The sequence below is a fragment of the Somniosus microcephalus genome, chromosome 2, assembly GCF_052327205.1.
Source record: "Somniosus microcephalus isolate GS21.2 chromosome 2, FLI_Smic_1.0, whole genome shotgun sequence".
Taxonomy (NCBI): Eukaryota; Metazoa; Chordata; class Chondrichthyes; order Squaliformes; family Somniosidae; genus Somniosus; species Somniosus microcephalus.
The window spans coordinates 70,170,356-70,184,017 of NC_140988.1; the positions used below are offsets into that span (position 1 = coordinate 70,170,356).

The 13,662-nt window shown below is 56.8% G+C and overlaps 1 protein-coding gene across 4 annotated transcripts in view; it reads left to right on the forward strand.

Moving 5' to 3' along the window:
* The window catches only part of map9 (microtubule-associated protein 9), a 528,899-nt gene that overhangs the window by 427,526 nt on the left and 87,711 nt on the right, over positions 1-13,662 (forward strand). The window lies entirely within an intron of this gene.

Here is a 13,662-nt window from a genome sequence, read left to right on the forward strand (position 1 = left end):
TGACCTCCTCCCCTGCCCAAGTTCCTGACCTCCTCCCCTGCCCAAGTTCCTGACCTCCTCCCCCGCCCAAGTTCCTGACCTCCTCCCCCGCCCAAGTTCCTGACCTCCTCCCCCGCCCAAGTTCCTGACCTCCTCCCCCGCCCAAGTTCCTGACCTCCTCCCCCCGCCCAAGTTCCTGACCTCCTCCCCCCGCCCAAGTTCCTGACCTCCTCCCCCGCCCAAGTTCCTGACCTCCTCCCCTGCCCAAGTTCCTGACCTCCTCCCCCGCCCAAGTTCCTGACCTCCTCCCCCGCCCAAGTTCCTGACCTCCTCCCCGCCCAAGTTCCTGACCTCCTCCCCGCCCAAGTTCCTGACCTCCTCCCCGATCAAGTTCCTGACCTCCTCCCCGCCCAAGTTCCTGACCTCCTCCCCCGCCCAAGTTCCTGACCTCCTCCCCCGCCCAAGTTCGTGAACTCCTCCCCTGCCCAAGTTCCTGACCTCCTCCCCCGCCCAAGTTCCTGACCTCCTCCCCCGCCCAAGTTCCTGATCTCCTCCCCTGCCCAAGTTCCTGACCTCCTCCCCTGCCCAAGTTCCTGACCTCCTCCCCCGCCCAAGTTCCTGACCTCCTGCCCCGCCCAAGTTCCTGACCTCCTCCCCCGCCCAAGTTCCTGACCTCCTCCCCCGCCCAAGTTCCTGACCTCCCCCGCCCAAGTTCCTGACCTCCTCCCCCGCCCAAGTTCCTGACCTCCTCCCCGCCCAAGTTCCTGACCTCCTCCCCTGCCCAAGTTCCTGACCTCCCCGCCCAAGTTCCTGACCTCCTGCCCCGCCCAAGTTCCTGACCTCCTCCCCCGCCCAAGTTCCTGACCTCCTCCCCCGCCCAAGTTCCTGACCTCCTCCCCCGCCCAAGTTCCTGACCTCCTGCCCCGCCCAAGTTCCTGACCTCCTCCCCCGCCCAAGTTCCTGACCTCCTCCCCTGCCCAAGTTCCTGACCTCCTCCCCCGCCCAAATTCCTGACCTCCTCCCCGCCCAAGTTCCTGACCTCCTCCCCCGCCCAAGTTCCTGACCTCCTCCCCCGCCCAAGTTCCTGACCTCCTCCCTGCCCAAGTTCCTGACCTCCTCCCCCGCCCAAGTTCCTGACCTCCTCCACCGCCCAAGTTCCTGACCTCCTCCCTGCCCAAGTTCCTGACCTCCTCCCCCGCCCAAGTTCCTGACCTCCTCCCCCGCCCAAGTTCCTGACCTCCTCCCTGCCCAAGTTCCTGACCTCCTCCCCCGCCCAAGTTCCTGACCTCCTCCCCTGCCCAAGTTCCTGACCTCCTCCCCGCCCAAGTTCCTGACCTCCTCCCCCGCCCAAGTTCCTGACCTCCTACCCCGCCCAAGTTCCTGACCTCCTCCCCCGCCCAAGTTCCTGACCTCCTCCCCCGCCCAAGTTCCTGACCTCCTCCCCCGCCCAAGTTCCTGACCTCCTCCCCGATCAAGTTCCTGACCTCCTCCCCGCCCAAGTTCCTGACCTCCTCCCCCGCCCAAGTTCCTGACCTCCTCCCCCGCCCAAGTTCGTGAACTCCTCCCCTGCCCAAGTTCCTGACCTCCTCCCCCGCCCAAGTTCCTGACCTCCTCCCCCGCCCAAGTTCCTGATCTCCTCCCCTGCCCAAGTTCCTGACCTCCTCCCCTGCCCAAGTTCCTGACCTCCTCCCCCGCCCAAGTTCCTGACCTCCTGCCCCGCCCAAGTTCCTGACCTCCTCCCCCGCCCAAGTTCCTGACCTCCTCCCCCGCCCAAGTTCCTGACCTCCTCCCCCGCCCAAGTTCCTGACCTCCTCCCCTGCCCAAGTTCCTGACCTCCTGCCCCGCCCAAGTTCCTGACCTCCTCCCCCACCCAAGTTCCTGACCTCCTCCCCCGCCCAAGTTCCTGACCTCCTCCCCCGCCCAAGTTCCTGACCTCCTCCCCCGCCCAAGTTCCTGACCTCCTCCCCCGCCCAAGTTCCTGACCTCCTCCCCCGCCCAAGTTCCTGATCTCCTCCCCTGCCCAAGTTCCTGACCTCCTCCCCTGCCCAAGTTCCTGACCTCCTCCCCCGCCCAAGTTCCTGACCTCCTGCCCCGCCCAAGTTCCTGACCTCCTCCCCGCCCAAGTTCCTGACCTCCTCCCCTGCCCAAGTTCCTGACCTCCTCCCCGATCAAGTTCCTGACCTCCTCCCCCGCCCAAGTTCCTGACCTTCTCCCCCGCCTAAGTTCCTGACCTCCTGCCCCGCCCAAGTTCCTGACCTCCTCCCCGCCCAAGTTCCTGACCTCCTCCCCTGCCCAAGTTCCTGACCTCCTCCCCTGCCCAAGTTCCTGACCTCCTCCCCCGCCCAAGTTCCTGACCTCCTCCCCTGCCCAAGTTCCTGACCTCCTCCCCTACCCAAGTTCCTGACCTCCTCCCCTGCCCAAGTTCCTGACCTCCCCCGCCCAAGTTCCTGACCTCCTCCCCCGCCCAAGTTCCTGACCTCCTCCCCCGCCCAAGTTCCTGACCTCCTCCCCCGCCCAAGTTCCTGACCTCCTCCCCCGCCCAAGTTCCTGACCTCCTCCCCTGCCGAAGTTCCTGACCTCCTCCCCTACCCAAGTTCCTGACCTCCTCCCCTGCCCAAGTTCCTGACCTCCTCCCCTGCCCAAGTTCCTGACCTCCTCCCCTGCCCAAGTTCCTGACCTCCTCCCTGATCAAGTTCCTGACCTCCTCCCCTGCCCAAGTTCCTGACCTCCTCCCCCGCCCAAGTTCCTGACCTCCTCCCCTGCCCAAGTTCCTGACCTCCTCCCCCGCCCAAGTTCCTGACCTCCTGCCCCGCCCAAGTTCCTGACCTCCTCCCCGCCCAAGTTCCTGACCTCCTCCCCCGCCCAAGTTCCTGACCTCCTCCCCTGCCCAAGTTCCTGACCTCCTCCCCGATCAAGTTCCTGACCTCCTCCCCCGCCCAAGTTCCTGACCTTCTCCCCCGCCTAAGTTCCTGACCTCCTGCCCCGCCCAAGTTCCTGACCTCCTCCCCGCCCAAGTTCCTGACCTCCTCCCCTGCCCAAGTTCCTGACCTCCTCCCCTGCCCAAGTTCCTGACCTCCTCCCCTGCCCAAGTTCCTGACCTCCTCCCCCGCCCAAGTTCCTGACCTCCTCCCCTGCCCAAGTTCCTGACCTCCTCCCCTGCCCAAGTTCCTGACCTCCTCCCCTGCCCAAGTTCCTGACCTCCTCCCCTGCCCAAGTTCCTGACCTCCTCCCCTGCCCAAGTTCCTGACCTCCTCCCCTACCCAAGTTCCTGACCTCCTCCCCTGCCCAAGTTCCTGACCTCCTCCCCCGCCCAAGTTCCTGACCTCCTCCCCCGCCCAAGTTCCTGACCTCCTCCCCCGCCCAAGTTCCTGACCTCCTCCCCCGCCCAAGTTCCTGACCTCCTCCCCCGCCCAAGTTCCTGACCTCCTCCCCTGCCGAAGTTCCTGACCTCCTCCCCCGCCCAAGTTCCTGACCTCCTCCCCCGCCCAAGTTCCTGACCTCCTCCCCCGCCCAAGTTCCTGACCTCCTCCCCTGCCCAAGTTCCTGACCTCCTCCCCCGCCCAAGTTCCTGACCTCCTCCCCCGCCCAAGTTCCTGACCTCCTCCCCGCCCAAGTTCCTGACCTCCTCCCTGATCAAGTTCCTGACCTCCTCCCCCGCCCAAGTTCCTGACCTCCTCCCCTGATCAAGATCCTGACCTCCTCCCTGCCCAAGTTCCTGACCTCCTCCCCCGCCCAAGTTCCTGACCTCCTCCCCTGATCAAGATCCTGACCTCCTCCCCTGCCCAAGTTCCTTACCTCCTCCCCCGCCCAAGTTCCTGACCTCCTCCCCTGATCAAGATCCTGACCTCCTCCCCTGCCCAAGTTCCTGACCTCCTCCCCCGCCCAAGTTCCTGACCTCCTCCCCTGATCAAGATCCTGACCTCCTCCCCTGCCCAAGTTCCTGACCTCCTCCCTGATCAAGTTCCTGACCTCCTCCCCTACCCAAGTTCCTGACCTCCTCCCCTGCCCAAGTTCCTGACCTCCTCCCCTGCCCAAGTTCCTGACCTCCTCCCCCGCCCAAGTTCCTGACCTCCTCCCCTGCCCAAGTTCCTCACCTCCTCCCCGCCCAAGTTCCTGACCTCCTCCCCCGCCCAAGTTCCTGACCTCCTCCCCGATCAAGTTCCTGACCTCCTCCCCGCCCAAGTTTCTGACCTCCTCCCCCGCCCAAGTTCCTCACCTCCTCCCTGATCAAGTTCCTGACCTCCTCCCCGCCCAAGTTTCTGACCTCCTCCCTCCCAAGTTCCTGACCCTCTCCCCGCAAGATTCTGACCTCCTCCCCCCCACCCCAACCACGTTTCTGACCTCACCCCGCCCAAGTTCGTGACCTCTTCCCCCGATCAAGTTTCTGACCTCCTCCCCCGCCCAAGTTCCAGACCTCCTCCCTCGCCCAAGTTCCTGACTTCCTCCCCCGCCCAAGTTTCTGACCTCCTCCCCTCCCAATTTCCTGACTTCCCCCCCCGCCCAAGTTCCTGACTTCCTCCCCCGCCCAAGTTTCTGACCTCCTCCCCTCCCAAGTTCCTGACTTCCCCCCCCGCCCAAGTTTCTGACCTCCTCCCCTGCCCAAGTTCCTGACCTCCTCCCCGCCCAAGTTTCTGACCTCCTCCCCTGCCCAAGTTCCTGACCTCCTCCCCGCCCAAGTTCCTGACCTCCTCCCCCGCCCAAGTTCCAGACCTCCCCTACCCAAGTTCCTGACCTCCTCCCTCGCCCAAGTTCCTGACCTCCTCCCCCGCCCAAGTTCCAGACCTCCTCCCCCGCCCAAGTTCCTGACCTCCTCCCCCGCCCAAGTTCCTGACTTCCTCCCCCGCCCAAGTTCCAGACCTCCTCCCCCGCCCAAGTTCCTGACTTCCTCCCCCGCCCAAGTTCCTGACCTCCTCCCCCGCCCAAGTTCCTGACCTCCTCCCCCGCCCAAGTTCCTGACCTCCTCCCCCGCCCAAGTTCCTGACCTCCTGCCCCGCCCAAGTTCCTGACCTCCTCCCCCGCCCAAGTTCCTGACCTCCTCCCCCGCCCAAGTTCCTGACCTCCTCCCCCGCCCAAGTTCCTGACCTCCTCCCCCGCCCAAGTTCCTGACCTCCTCCCCCGCCCAAGTTCCTGACCTCCTCCCCTGCCCAAGTTCCTGACCTCCTCCCCCGCCCAAATTCCTGACCTCCTCCCCCGCCCAAGTTTCTGACCTCCTCCCCTGCCCAAGTTCCTGACCTCCTCCCCGCCCAAGTTCCTGACCTCCTCCCCTGCCCAAGTTCCTGACCGCCTCCCTGATCAAGTTCCTGACCTCCTCCCCCGCCCAAGTTCCTGACCTCCTCCCCCGCCCAAGTTCCTGACCTCCTCCCCCACCCAAGTTCCTGACCTCCTCCCCGCCCAAGCTCCTGACCTCCTCCCCCGCCCAAGTTCCTGACCTCCTCCCCGCCCAAGTTCCTGACTTCCTCCCCCGCCCAAGTTCCTGACCTCCTCCCCGCCCAAGTTCCTGACCTCCTCCCCCACCCAAGTTCCTGACCTCCTCCCCCACCCAAGTTCCTGACCTGCTCCCCCGCCCAAGTTCCTGACCTCCTCCCCGCCCAAGTTCCTGACCTCCTCCCCGCCCAAGTTCCTGACCTCCTCCCCTGCCCAAGTTCCTGACCTCCTCCCCCGCCCAAGTTCCTGACCTCCTCCCCCGCCCAAGTTTCTGACCTCCTCCCCTGCCCAAGTTCCTGACCTCCTCCCCCGCCCAAGTTCCTGACCTCCTCCCCCGCCCAAGTTCCTGACTTCCTCCCCTGCCCAAGTTCCTGACCTCCTCCCCCGCCCAAGTTCCTTACCTCCTCCCCCGCCCAAGTTCCTGACCTCCTCCCCGCCCAAGTTCCTGACCTCCTCCCCCGCCCAAGTTCCTGACTTCCTCCCCTGCCCAAGTTCCTGACCTCCTCCCCCGCCCAAGTTCCTTACCTCCTCCCCCGCCCAAGTTCCTGACCTCCTCCCCGCCCAAGTTCCTGACCTCCTCCCCCGCCCAAGTTCCTGACTTCCTCCCCCGCCCAAGTTCCTGACCTCCTCCCCTGCCCAAGTTCCTTACCTCCTCCCCCGCCCAAGTTTCTGACCTCCTCCCCTCCCAAGTTCCTGACTTCCTCCCCCACCCAAGTTCCTGACCTCCTCCCCCGCCCAAGTTCCAGACCTCCTCCCCTCCCAAGTTCCTGACTTCCTCCCCCGCCCAAGTTTCTGACCTCCTCCCCTCCCAAGTTCCTGTCCCTCTCCCCACGTTTCTGACCTCCTCCCCCCCACCCCAACCAAGTTTCTGACCTCACCCCGCCCAAGTTGCTGACCTTCTCACTGCTCCCATCCCCCCTCCCAGAGTTCCTGACCTTCTCTCCCCCGAGTTCCCGACCTCCTCTACCCTCCCATCTGATCCTTTCCCCTCCCCTCCGATCTCTCTCTACCCCTTTGGTCCTCTCTCTCCCTTCGATCCTCTCTCCTCTCCACTCTCTCTCTCTCTCCCCTCCCCTCTCTCTCCCCTCCTCTCTCTCCCCTCCTCTCTCTCACCCTCTCTCTCTCCCCTCCCCTCTCTCTCCCCTCCTCTCTCTCCCCTCCTCTCTCTCACCCTCTGTCTCTACCCCCCCGATTTGCTCTCTCCCCCTTTGATCCCCCTCCCTCTCTCTCCCCTCTGATTCCCTCTCACTCCCTACCCGCTCCAATCCCCTCTCTCTCCCTACCCGCTCCAATTCCCTCTCTCTCAATTCAATTCAATTCAATTCAAATCGCTTTATTGGCATGACAAGTTACATCTTATGTTGCCAAAGCATCGAAAAACATTCATGTTTGTACACATAAATACAGATCTATCCATACAGTGTATAAACAGATATATCCCTGAGTGTATAAATATACATTCATATATTTTATATATACTCTTTTCTTATATTTAGTGGTTGTCCCTCTGTTTATGGCAAGTGTAACATAGTGTGCCGCTAGTGTTACACAATTTCTCTCTTCCCCTAGTAGGTATGGGAGTTTTTGGTCGTCATTCAAATTTCTGAATTCCGGGCATATTTTTGTGAATTTTGGGTAGAAATTCTCCCTTATGCCCTGATATTTTCTACAATATCTCTCTCTCCCCTCTCTGTCTCCCCCCTCTGATTCCTTCACTCTCTCCCCGCTCCGATCCCCTCCCTCCCCCCTCCAGTTTTCTCTCTCCCCCTTCGATCCTCTCTCTTCCCTCCCTCAGCCACCAACGGATCCAGTCACCTTGTCCCATGGAGCTGAGGAAAGCGTGGCCCACGCTGCAGGCCACAACTGTTGGGTACTGTGCATGAGTGGCTTCGGTAAACAGCATGCATGCGTAGAAGGGGATCAGGTTTGCATGCATGATTCCAGGACGCCTATGCATGCGCAGAAGGCCACAAAAGCAGATAATCACTCCGATTTGAAATATATACCAGTGAATTTTCTATTGCTCAAAGTCAGAGGAAGTGTTTGTCTTTGAACTGTTTTGTTGTAACAGATTGAGAGACATTACAGCATCATCTCTAAAGCAAGTAAGAATAGCAGACATTATCATTATAGTGTTACTGATGTAATGGGATTATTACAAAATTTCAACCTCCAGGAACTGAATATATTACTATGGCATTGCTCACAGTAAATTAGAAGATATGGGACGCAAAATTCAGCAGTACCCCGTTTCAGGGCGGTAACGCTGGTGAGGCAAGACATCCTGTGCCCGGCGAGGACGTCCCGCCCCGGCCGTGAAATTCGCCTTACCACCCCGCCCAGGAAGTGGAGCGCAATGTCGGGGGCTCCACTTCCAGGTGGGGCGGTAACCGAGGCGATGTCGGGGTGTGATCAGAGTGCTGCCGCATTTCAACAACCCTCCCCTTCAGTTAAAGGGGAGGGCCACTGCGCACTCTGCAGGGCCTCCAATAGCCCCAACTAGGCCATCAGGGCAGCGTGGTGCCATGGCTGCAGCCCAGCACCGAGACGTGGTGCCGGGCCGCGCGATGGTGGCCAGGACCATGCCATGGCCCACCATGGAAGGCCGACCTAAAAAAATTAAATGGTCGCACATGTCACAGCCGCGCCTCCACTTTAACTACCGGCTCGTGAGTGGAGGTCAGCCAGGCTCACGACCCGCGGGGCGCTAAGGGGTCACCACGCATGGCGATGACATCATCGCTGGAGGTGCGACGACCCGGATGCTACCGGTGGGGGCGCGCACTACCGGATTGTGCTTCAGCAACGTCCCAACTAATTTTGCGGGAGGTGCTTTTTTAACCCCCCCACCGGCGCTAACCCCTTTGCGCCCTGTTAGCGCCCCTCCATTGGCGCAAACGGCAGGCGCAAAGGAGCCGAATTTCGCCCAGGGCTCTTTTCTGACCTGTCTCTGATTGTATCTTTCCTCTCCCTTTCTTTTTTCTGGTTCTCTCCTTCCTTCTATGGACAGTCCGGGCACTCGAGCAGCAGGCAGTCAGAGATAAAGGTTAAGGGAGAGGGGCAGCAAGGGAATTCTAGCCTGGAACAACAACAAGAAAGTAAGAAGACAGAGGACTAGTGATAGTTTGGGCTAGGGATTACGAGGGGGAAAAGTACCCACTCCTGACGATGACAGAGTGAAGCAATTGAAGATGGCTGGGCCAGGGACGCATTCCTGATGAACTACAACGGCAATGTCCTTAGGCTGTGATAACTGATCTCCCACAATTACAGCCATTTTTTTGTGTCAGGTGTGACTACAGACACTGATGGCTTTTTCCCTTGACCCCCCTTGGTCTCAGTTTTGCAAGGGCTCTTTGGTAACATACTCAGTAAAATTCTGCCTTCCTGTCTAGGGCAGTTACTCTCACCTCTCCTCTGGTGTTCAGCTCTTGTATCCCGGGTGTTAAGGATTGTTTGGGCGCCGTGGATAAAGGAAAATTGAGCCAGGAGGATTGCATGCTCTTTGATTTTTCTCTATGTGCTGTGGCCAGGTGATCCCTTACCCCCAAGCATAATAAGAGGAAAATCTGCCCTATCGAACGTTCAAAGGTGCTTCGCATTCAATTAATTATTTTTGAAGCAGTCACTGTTGTTATGTAGACAAATGTGGCAGCAATATCCTCCAAACAGCGAAGAACAAAAATGATTAGCTAATTTGTTTTTGATGGTAGTGGTTGAAGAAGGAATGTAGGCTAAGACAGCAGTCATGCTTCATGGTCTTTTTCACTAAGTGTCATGGGATCATTTACATCCACCTGCGTTGGCAACGGGGCCTCAGTTTAACACCTCGCGTGAAAGATGGCACTTCCAACAATGCACCCACTCCCTCAGTACTGCATTGATAATCGGGGGCAGTACTGTGTGGCGGGGGCAGGTTGGTAGAGGACCTTTGTCTTACAGATGTTTAGTGTAAGGCCCATGCTCTCGTACGCTTCGGTGAAGGTGTTGACGATGGTTTAGAGTTCGACCTCTGAGTGAGCGCAGACGCAAGCGTCGTCTGCATACTGTAATTCGACGACAGAGGATGGGGCAATCTTGGATCTGGACTGCAGGCGACAGAGGTTGAACAGTTTCCTGTTTGTTCTGTAAATTAGCTCCACTCCAGTGGGGAGCTTATTGAGGGTGAGATGGAGCATTGCAGCAAGGAAAATCGAGAAGAGCATTGGTGTAATGACACAGCCTTGCTTGACCCCGGTTCGTATGTGAATTGGGTCTGTGGTGGAACCATTGGTCAGGATCATGGCTTGCATGTCGTCGTGAAGCAGGCGGAGGATGGTGACAAACTTTTGAGGTCAGCCGAATTTGAGGAGGACACTCCATAATCCCTCATGGTTGACAGTGTCGAAGGCCCTTGTGAGATCAAAGAAGGCCATGTACAGCGGTTGGTGCTGTTTCCTGCATTTCTCTTGTAATTGACGTGCGGCGAAGATCATGTCCATTGTGCCCCTTAGTGGGCGGAATCCACATTGCGAATCCAGGACAAGGCCCTGGACAAAGTGAACCGCTTTCCATACCTCGGGAGCCTACTGTCAACAAGGGCAGACGTCGATGACGAAGTCCAACACCGCCTTCAGTGTGCTAGTGCAGAAGAGAGTGTTTGAAGACCAGGACCTCAAACCCGGCACTAAGCTCATGGTCTACAGAGCAGCAGTGATACCCGCCCTGCTGTATGCCTCAGAGACATGGACCATGTACAGCAGGCACCTCCAATGGACGGGACACATTGTCCGCATGCCTGATACGAGACTCCCAAAACAAGCGCTCTACTCGGAGCTCCGGCACGGCAAGAGAGCCTCAGGTGGGCAGAGGAAACGTTTCAAGGACACCCTCAAAGCCTCCTTGAAAAAGTGTAACATCCCCACCGACACCTGAGAATCCCTGACCCAAGACCGCACAAAATGGAGGAGAAGCATCTGGGAAGGCGCCGAATACCTCGAGTCTCTTCGCCGGGAGCAAGCGAAAGCCAAGCGCAGGCAGCGCAACCCAAGCACCCCACCCACCCGCCCCTTCAACCACCGTCTGCCCCACCTGTGACAGAGACTGTAGGTCCCGCATTGGACTCATCAGTCACCTGCGAACTCATTTTTAGTGTGGAAGCAAGTCATCTTCGGTTCCGAGGGACTGCCTAAGAAGAAGAAGAAGATCACAATCCTTTGTGCATTTCTGCATAACAGAAGCCTCTGCGGCTCTATACACTCTGAGGAATGACTATATGTCATTCCCTATTGGCAGAGAAGACCAGAGGCAGAGGGGGGCTCTAGGACTGGATTGCGGGATCCCTCATGTTCCAGGGAGCCACTGACTGCACACGTGCCTATGCAAGCCCCTCAGGGGAGACGAGTATCGTGAGTGGCCAGGCCAGGCTGGTGGTGGAGCGAGTGTATGTTGAAAGTGGTGCATGGGGTGCCAATCAAGTGGGCTGCTTTGTCCTGGATGGTGTCGAGCGTCTTGAGTACTGTTGGAGTTGCACTCATCCAGGGAAGTGGAGAGTATTCCATCACACTCCTTACTTGTGCCTTGTAGATGGTGGAGTCAGGAGGTGAGACACTCACCACAGAATACCTAGCCTCTGACCTGCTCTTGTTGCCACCGTATTTATGTGGCTGATCCAGTTATGTTTCTGGTCAATGGTGACTCCCAGGATGTTGATGGTGGGTGATTCAGTGATGGTAATGCTGTTGAATGTCAACGGGCGGTGGTTAGACTCTCGCTTGTTGGAGATAGTCATTGCCTGGCAATTCTGTGGCGCGAATGTTACCTGCCACTTATCAGCCCAAACCTGAACGTCGTCCAGGTCTTGTTGCCTGCAGGCATGGACTGCTTCATTATCTGAGGAGTTGTGAATGGCACTGAACACTGTGCAGTCATCAGCGAACACCCCCATTTATGATCTTATGTTGGAGGGAAGGTCATTGATGAAGCAGCTGAAGATGCTTGGGCCTAGGACACTACCCTGAGGAACTCCTGCAGTAATGTCCTGGGGCTGTGATGATTGACCTTCAACCACCACAGCCATTTTCCTTTGTGCTAGGTATGACTCCAGCCAGTGGAGAGTTTCCCCCCCCGATTCCCATTGACTTCAGTTTTACTAGGGCTCCTTGATGCCACACTCAGTCAAATGCTGCCTTGATGTCAAGGACAATCACTCTCACCTCACCTCTGGAATACAGCTCCTCTGTCCATGTTTGAACCAAGGCTGATTACAGAATATTCTTGTTGCACAGTTGCTGTTCTTTCTCTATCTCAGGAATAAAGCTTTCACATTAATTTACATTGGGCAGTCTGAACCCTGTTCCAAGTGAATGTAAGTCCACAGCACAAAACAACCATATTTCAAAATTATTTGGACAGACAATGGGGCAAATTTTCATTTCCAATATACCTCATAATGATCAAATGGGCCAAAACAGAGCACTAAATTAGGCAGAACTTTTTCAGCGCCCCTCAAACTTCTGGTCAGATCTGCAGTGGCCAATGAAAGTTCTTGTCCAAAGCAAGCAGGAACTGCATTCAAATATAATAAAGGCTGCATGAAAGTCCTACATGTGTTTTTCTGGCATCCTGCCAACAAGACCTGCCCAGGAAGCATGACATCCAGACCTTCTAGAAGCAGACCTTTCAGGCAGGAGGTTTGTTTAAAAGGAATGTTAAAGGTAAGTGTTTTTAGGCCATTTCTGGCCATTTTTTCTGGGGTTTATTTTCTGCAGGCACTTAGGTTGTCGTGAGCCTTTGCTCCAGTTGCCCTAATTAATACTTTTTACCCTAGCACCATTACTAACACCAAGGGATTTCCCAATACGCATTTTCAAGCTAATTTGTTGGGAAGAAGAGGGAGGTCAGGCTGCCCAAGAGGTGCTTCATGCCCTTTCCTCACTACTCGCATCTGCAAAGAGAAATGAAATTACCGAGTGTTAGCGGAGACTCCTCTTCTCAAAGGAAGCTATATCAGCAGATCCCTGATGGTGTCACGACCATATGTGATTGCCTGACTAAGCATTATGCTGAGCCACCTCCTCTACTCCCTCTTCACCCACGACTGTGTGGCTGTTCATGGTTCCAACACCATCGTCAAGTTTGCGGATGATACCACGGTGGTAGGCCAGATCACCAACAACGATGAGTCAGCCTACAGAAAGGAGGTCCAGCATCTCGTGAAGTGGTGCGCTGATAACAACCTGGCCCTTAACATCAAGAAAACCAAAGAAATCATTGTGGACTTCAGGAAGTCTAAAGGCGGAAGTCACACCCCCATCCACATCCATGGGGCTGTGGTGGAAAGGGTGGACAGCTTTAAGTTCCTCGGAGTCCACATCATGGAAGACCTCTCCTGGTCCCTCAATACCTCCTCTCTGGCGAAGAAGGCCCAGCAGCGCCTATATTTCCTAAGGAGGCTGAAGGGATGTAACCTGTCACCCCTGATCCTCTCTAACTTGTACCGCTGCACAATAGAGAGCATCCTGACGAACTGTATCACAGTATGGTATGGCAGCTGTAGCTACTATGACCGGAAAGCCCTGCAGCGGGTAGTCAAAACTGCCCAACGCATTACCGGCACCCGGCTACCGACCATAGAGCACATATACCAGAAACGCTGTTTACGGAGGTCATGGACCATCATCAAAGACCCTACCCACCCCAGCCACAGTCTGTTCGCCCCCCTGCCATCTGGGAGACGCTACAGATGCATTCGCACCCGAACGACCAGATTTAGGAACAGCTTCTTTCCCAGGGCTTTCATCCTACTGAACTCCACAAATAAACTCTAAAGCCTGCACATCTGTCAATGCACTTTATTATGTTTATGTTAATGTATTACAAGCCAAATGAATGTTGAATGTTTAAATGTCTTAATCTAAATGTACACTCTCGGGAGCCGCAAGCCTACATTTCGTTGTACTGCACTTGTGCACTAACAATGACAATAAAGTTGATTATGATTATGATTATGAGAAGCACCCCAATCACAGCATCTCATGCTTTAGATGATACCACATGAAAGAAGGCATGTCAGCACGATCAAAACCCAATGTAGACTGGATTGGAACATAGGAACAGGAATAGCCCATTCAGCCCGTTGAGCCTGTACTGCTATTCAGTTAATTCATAGCTGATCTGTACCTTAACTTCATCTTCCCTCTTGGTTCCAGATCCTTTAATTTCCTTGCCTAACAGAAATCTATCAATCTCAGTTTTGAAAGTTTCAATTGATCTACCTCA